We start from the raw sequence: 7,861 nt of genomic DNA on the forward strand, positions 1-7,861 counted from the left end.
CTGTAAATTATTAAGAAAGTTGGCTAATTCTATTGTAAAAGGGATCTAAATCTTTACCCTGTACATAAAAATTAACATGAAATTCATCATAGACTGAAAAAATAACTGCTTAAATTATAAATTTTATAGAAGAAATCATTAAAAAATTTTGTATTACCTTGGATTAGGTGAATAGTTCTTCAGCCACCAAAAGCACAAACTAAAAAAAAAAAAAGGTAAATTAGACTCCATCAAAATTGTAAATTTTTTCTCTTCAAAAATACTCTTAAGAAAATAAAAATACAAGACACAAACTTGTAGGAAATATTTGGGAAACATTTATTGCATAAAAGATTTTCATCCAAAATATGTTAAGAAATTTATAACTCAAAAAATAAGAAAATGGACAATCCAATTTAAATACATGCAATAGACTTGAACAGATCCTTTATCAGAGAAGCACTTTTAAAAGATGTTCATGATCATTCATCATTATGAAAATGCAAATTAAAATGCCAGAGAGATACCACTGTATGCCCACTGGAATGACTAAAATTAGTAAGGCTGGGGATATCAAGTGTTGGCAAAGTTGTGGAGTGAAAGGAACTCTTAAATACTACTGATGGAAATGCCATGTAGTATAGCTACTTTGAAAAACAGTTTGGCAGATTTTTATAAAGTTAACATACTCATAATCTAACAATTCCAACCCTACATATTTAATCATAAGAAATGAAAACATACACTTATTCAAAGACTTGTAAAATTAAGAGCAAATTATTCATTGTAACTCAAACCTGAAAACAACCCAAATGTCTATCAGCTGGTAGATGGATAAACAAAATGTGGTAATATTTGTACAATGAAATACTACTCAGAAATGAAAAAGAACAAACCAGTAATAGATTCAAAAATATGGACGAATTTCAAGAACATTAGGCTAAGTGAAAAAAATCAGACCCCAAAGGCTATGTATTGTGATTCCTTTTTTATTTATCCCTCCCACAGCCCTTTCCTTCCCCCAATTTGTTTTCTATGTCCATGAGTCTATTTCTGGTTTGTATATAAAATTTGTATTTTTTTTGGTATGATTCCTTTTATATGACAGTCTGGGAAAGGCAAAACTATAGTGACAGAAAGCAGATCAATGATTGCCAGAGGCAGGGGATAGTGGGAGAGGACTGACTGCAAAAAGGTACAAAGGACCTATTTTGGGGTATGAAAACATTCTATGTCATAATTGTGGTGATGGGCACACTACTAAAAAGAATTGTAGGAATTCATCAAAGTGTACAATTAAAATGGGTGAATTTTATTGAATCTAAATTACAACATAATAAAACAGCTAAAACAAAAATTCACAGTGATAGAAAACAATATATAGGAGAGGGTAATAGCTCAGTGGTAGAGTGTTAGCATACACGAGGTTCTGAGTTCAATCCCCAAGTACCTCCATTAAAAAAAGAAAGAAAGAAACAATAGGTAATACTACCCCCTTGCAGAGCAGAAAGCACATAATCTCCAAAGAAAGCATTTTACTTTAAATAGAGTTTCATTAAACACTCACTGTATTTTTTTTAAATAACATTTTACAAGAACCACTAAAAGCTTGTTCACCAATATGTTTTTAGGAAAACTGCACTAAAGTCTTTTTCCATGAGTATCTTTTGAATATTGTGCTTCTCTCTGGCACTAGCTCTCTCCTGTGACCTTGGTGGCCAACATTCTCTTTGGAACTCTGAAATCAGTTTCCCTAGGTAGCAGCCCGGGTCCTATTAATGCCGGTCTCCTCAAGTCAGTTCTTCTTAACATTCTACAAACATGAACCAGATTCACACTAAGATACTAATAACTCTTAATAGACAAATGTGTCTCCAAGGGCTATATACATTCACAAATTTTATATTAAGTTACGTTTATATAATACATTAAGGTTTACAAAATACTTTTGATCCTTAGAGCCCTGTGAAATAAATAGCAGGCAGTATCATTATCTTCACTTTACAAATGACATGGCAGAGACTCATAAAGTACTGGAAGACACTTTTTGCTATGGAAATATTGTAGTTTACCTGAACTGATAATATTCCAGTGATTGTCTGGGGCCCTTGCTGAGAAGAGATATTTAGGGGCAACCTGTCAAATGGCTTTAAATCCCATTTTGTGGACAAACATGCATATTCTCTTCTTATATTTAAGCTAGCCTTATACTCTTATAATTAAGCCAGCCTAAGTATTAGATACATATTACTTGGTCTTTATGTCAAAAGTCTTACTTGCAATATTATTAAAAGTCTTACAGATAAATAATATATTTGTATCACAAATTATTAGATTATTAGGCTATGTATGATTTTTCCCATTTCTCATACACTCACTAAAACAACAGCAAGAACTCATGTACTATCTGTAAGCTTTAGAAGTTTAGAGAGTTTCCTGATATCTTTCAAGTCATCTGACTGCTAATTTTATGACTGTGTTAATTTCCTAAGTGACAGACATTATGAAAGTGCTGAACAGAATAGATCGTGATTAGGACAACAATGATTTTAATGGAAAAAAGGTCAGCAGCTGCATAAAGAGCAAAATGCAAGTGGAGAGAGTGATGCCAAAAGTGATACAGCCTCTGACATGAGGATGGATCATCTAATGGCGAGGCGACGCAACGGAAAGCAGGGTGTTTCGAGCCAGACCCTCCACTGACCTTTGTTATTACCACTCTGAAGAAGGCAATGCCACTTTGGTGCTCAATTATAAAAATCAAGTAGTTTATCTGACTACAGTACCAGCTTATGCTTGTATCATTCTACAAACTCTAGAGTCATTCTCCTCCTCCAGAGACTTAACACCCTCTAAGGCAGTGTTTAGATTTCACTCAGTTTGTAAATATGCAAAACAGGTTTTAAAAGATTCCTTCTCAATAACCTCTAGCACTTTTTTTTTTTTTTGGTTCTTGTTATTTCCTACACACAACATATAACGTGGTCCCTGTTTTACTGGACTGATGTTCAAATAGTCAAAGAAAGCAATTCTGTCCAGCCTTTGTTCATCTTTATCATATATTGCCAGAGGTTAATTGACTCTTGGTAATGAAATTCAATGACCTTCTCTTTAAACTTATTCTTCTGTGGTTGCCCCTACAGTTATTTGATCACTATTGCCTTTGATTCTTGAAACTCTCTCTGCCTTTGACCTCCAGGACAAAATTACCTCCCAGACCTTCTCTTGCCTCTTAGGAAGCTGCTGCCTCTGAAGCTTCTGTCTTTTTCAGCTCCCCAAATAAAGTTAAACTCAGTGAGTCTCTTGCTCTTCTTTTATATTTTGTTCTCACTTCTTACTGTATATGCTACCTTGGAAGTATTTTTATTTCTAAAAGCATTGATTATACATGTTTTATAGATATTTTATAATATGTATCAATTGCCCAGTCATATTTTAAAAATTCCATTCATACATTTCACCTATAGCTTGCTATATGTCTCAACAAATGTGTATATATATATATCCTTCCAAATTTATAAAAGTAACATATCAAAAATAGAATATATTACTTTTCTTCTCATACCCATTGGTAAAATGCTTCACCAAATTCCTAGACATCCTGGCTCAAAACTTTAATTGGTTTCTCTCTTTACTTGCTACATTCAGTGACTTGATATGTTCTGTCAACCTGATTTCCTGAATATGTTTCAGTTGTACCATCAATCCATTCTTAAAGTAGCTACTCTCTCTTCATTATGTAAAAACTTCTCTAATTTGTTCAGTGTTCCTAAAATAATCTCCCTAAAGCACAAATCTTATTTTGTCACTTCATTTCATACATTCAATACTCAATCTATTGCTTATAGGGTTCAGAATAAATCACACATTCTATGCTATGGTCACAGCCTATGATTTTTTTTTTGCCATTTGCTTACATACGCCTTTTGCTCTAATTAAACTTCACTATCCACAATCTCCTTGAGTATTTTCTACTTCCCAACTTCTCCGACTTCTTTATGGTTCTCCTTTTTTGTTTTCCAGAAAACTCTCCATTTCCTTTCCCTCCTTTACATGCCAAATCGTGCTTCTCCCTCACAAATGCTGCCTTCACATTAATGCCTTTTTATATTGTCCTTCGGTGGAAGTAATCTCTTTGAATGCTAAAATTCTAAAACATTTTATCAATGGAATCTCTTTCAGTGCGGTTGCCAATTTTTAATTCTTATATAAAACTCTTCTACCAGTCAAAGGATAGTTCATCTTTCAGTTAATTTTAGGAGAACATAGTCGTTTTTCAACTATGTAAAAAATCTGCTGTATCTCAATAGATATTTTATGCCCTTAGCAAAAAAGAGAAAAAAAGGGGAAGGAAAAAGAAAGAAAAAGGAAAGAAAAGGAAAGAGAAAAGAAAAGGAAGAGGAAAAGAAAGAAAAAAAAAGTCACTCCCATGTCAAATCATTTAAAGCAGCTGCTTTGAGAAGCACCTATATTTCTTCTGTGATAAGTTTTCAGTCTTCTGTTATTATGAATATCTGCTCCCTATTGAGATAGAATAAATAAGCAAGTATAACAACTGGTTTAGCTCTGTTAGAACAGGTGGACAGCTAGATATGAATAGAGAAAGAGGGGTATGGGCCATGTGGCAGGAGACCATACATCTTGTAAAGAGTGGGGGGTCCTTGGACAGACAAAGGAAAGCAGGAATCACTAGACTGACAGGAAACCACACATTTTGTGGTGACAAGGGTCCTAGAGGCAGACAAAGAAACATGGGAAAAGGTGAGAATGTTTGCCATCTGAATGAAACCTTTTGCTCATTATGTCCTCATTACAATGAAATTAACCTTGCAGATAAGAAGTACCCATCATGCACTAACACCATGACACTTCCAATTAAGACTAAATGAGGACAAAAATCCCTCCTCCCCTCAGGAAGGTGGAGCTGGGATAAAAATCAGGAAATATGACCTAAAACTCCTCCCTCCTCAATGAATATTCTGCCCTTTCATTTCTACACCCCATATAACCAGTTTACCAAAGAAACCTGGGCAGCTTACTCACCTGAGTCGGCCTACTCTTCCCTTGAGAGTATACTGTTGCTTAACAAATCCTCACATTGTCTTCTAGACCTTCATGTCTCCTCTCTGAATTCTTTCTGCCATGAGACAAGAACCTATTCTCTAGTAGGCTCCTTGCCTAGGAGGGAGGACAGAACACAGGCGCTGCCTTGGCTTTCCTATGTGAACCTTCTTGATGCCCTTTTAGAGTGCCAAGGACATGAAGAAATAAAGATGTCACTAGATAATGCACTTTGAAAAATTGTGAAATGTATGACATTGTTTTGATAGATAATCGGAAAAGGAAAAAACAAAATCAAAAAACCAAAGAATACATGGAGGAGAAAGCAGTGGTAAAAGCCAGCATCATTTTTCTGACAGTTTTGGAAAGAATTCTAATGCGAATCTGCAAGATCACAAGGTTGAAAAGGGAAGTGACACAGATCCATGTGAATAATTGACGGAAAGCTAAAGAGAGAATGTTTTCATCTTTGCTCTGCAGTTTTCACATCCCATACATGCAAAAAACTGGCAACTGTGATGTTTTCCTTACAATAAACTTAAAATAATTCAGACACTACATTTTAAAAAAGATTTTATAATTAAGGAATGAAAAGGATTTTTAGGTATTACAAAGAGAGCACAAGCTTCCTATCTTATTAGGGCTCTATCAAAGGCTATTTGAAATTCCAGAAAAATAAAAATCTGCCCTAGAAAACCCATTTACACTGTGTAGTAGATGCTTTTACTTTAATTAGCTAACCTTACATATAAAAACACTGCCGCAGTACATACATTTTTCTTTTTTTTAAAAGAGGAAAGTGCAAAGAATACAAAGGAAAAAGAACATTTGGAAATTAAAATTGAGAACACATTTCAGAAAGTTGATGTAAAAGCAAGAAAAGTAAAGAAAGCCAGAGGATTAATCTAAGCAGCCCAACATTTTAATAATAGGAATTCCTCAAAGAGAAAACAAATAAAATTGTGGGAGAGAAATTACCCAAGAAGTTCAACATTAGTCCACAGAACTGGGAAAAATATGTTTTCAAGATTAACAGTATCTGCTGAGTGCTCAGTTTAATGAATCAAAAAGTCTCTTGCTGAGACAGACTATGATGCAATTTTGCAGCCCTGAGGATATAAAGAAAAGATTCTAAAATCTTCCAGAGGAGGAAAAAAACCATTTCAGCAAAATATTGAGAATCAGGTGGCATCAGACTCCTGAACTGCAATACTAACGGCTATCGGAGAGCAAAGCACTGGAATACCGACTGCCAAGAGGTAATTTTGAAGAAACAACCCTAAGCCTGGTCAAAAAGCATGGCCCCAAGGTAAAATAATTACAGATCTAGTATGAAAGGTCTTAATACTTTAACCAATCATACACCCATTATTAAAAAGGTAAAACTATATCCATGTTTCAGAAAGTACAATCATATAGAAGATTGTGGCAGAGTATTAGCGAAGCTAAAACAACCATTATATTAGGTTCATAGATTTTGGGAGCCATTAATTTGAACAAGGTACAGTGAGGGTGCCTTGTCTCTGATCTATGCAATCAGGGGCCTTAGCTAGGAAGACCTGATAGTTGGAGGGTGTTATTATTTAGAAGAGTTTCATGCACATGCTTAATGCTGGCTTTCACCTGAGATAACCAGAAGAGCTATTGCAAGAGTACCCACACATGGCCTTTCAGTGCAGCCTGGGCTTCCTCACAGCATGATAACTAGGTTACAAGAGCAAATGTACCAAAGGAACCAGAAGATCATGGTAGTGCCTTTTCTGAACTAGGTTTGGAACTTGTACAGTGTCAATTCTGCTGTAATCACAAGCCTGCCCAGATTCAAGGGGAGGAAACATCTATGCTGTTTATTGATAGTGGGAATGACCAATAATATGAAAGTCGATGTTTTTCTGTGAAATTTTGGAAATGTTCCTTTACAAAGTTATTGGGCAAATGTCTTTGTCATTTTTTCTTCTTCAAGCCCAGAAGTGAATATGGTGGTTATAGTAATAACAGTTATTTTAGACCACGAGGCAACTTGAAAATGCTCGTGACATCTGCATTTAACAACAACAAAAATGTAAATACCTAGTATGCGCAAGATACTATTCTTGCCACTCAAGAGACCTAGAGAATTGAGGAAAGGATTGACATGAGATGTGTATAATCTGGAAATACCTAGACATACATGTATAAATGTAAATAATTTTATTAGCCTGTGTGTTGAGAACAAACTGTAGGATGCAAACAAATTGTGGAAGGAGTAAAAACAGTAGGGAACTTGTAGGTGATGATGATGTTTTTGAATTGGAGTTGATAGTTATAGAGGTAGCAAGTAGTGTTATAATTCTGTATGTAATTTTGAAAGCAAAGCAGAGAGGATTTGTCAAAAAAAATGAATGTGGAAGTGAGAAAGCATAGAAAGAATTAAGGATTACTTCAATATTTTTTTATTTAAGCAACTAGGAATAAATAACAGTGTTGCCATATTCTGTGATGGAGAAAATTGCCAGAATAGCTTTCAGAAGGGAAATTTTCAAACAAGTTTTATATTCAACCTCTTAACTTTGAAATGTTTATTAGAGTTTTACAAGAGATAACAAATTTGTACTTGGGCATATTAATCAGGGTTTCACAGGTGGAGTTATAAATAAGGAATCCATCAATTACAAGGGTTATTTAAATATTATAAATAGAATAAGTTATTAAGGGAGTTAATGTGAGCTAATGTAAATAGAGAAGAGAGGATTCCAGTACCTCCATTTAAATAAATAAACAAACCTAATTACCTCCCCATCCAAAAAGAAAAAGAAAAAAAAAATTAGAGACATTTACAAAA

The sequence above is a fragment of the Vicugna pacos genome, chromosome 2 (genome assembly GCF_048564905.1).
Source record: "Vicugna pacos chromosome 2, VicPac4, whole genome shotgun sequence".
In the NCBI taxonomy this organism is placed as follows: domain Eukaryota; kingdom Metazoa; phylum Chordata; class Mammalia; order Artiodactyla; family Camelidae; genus Vicugna; species Vicugna pacos.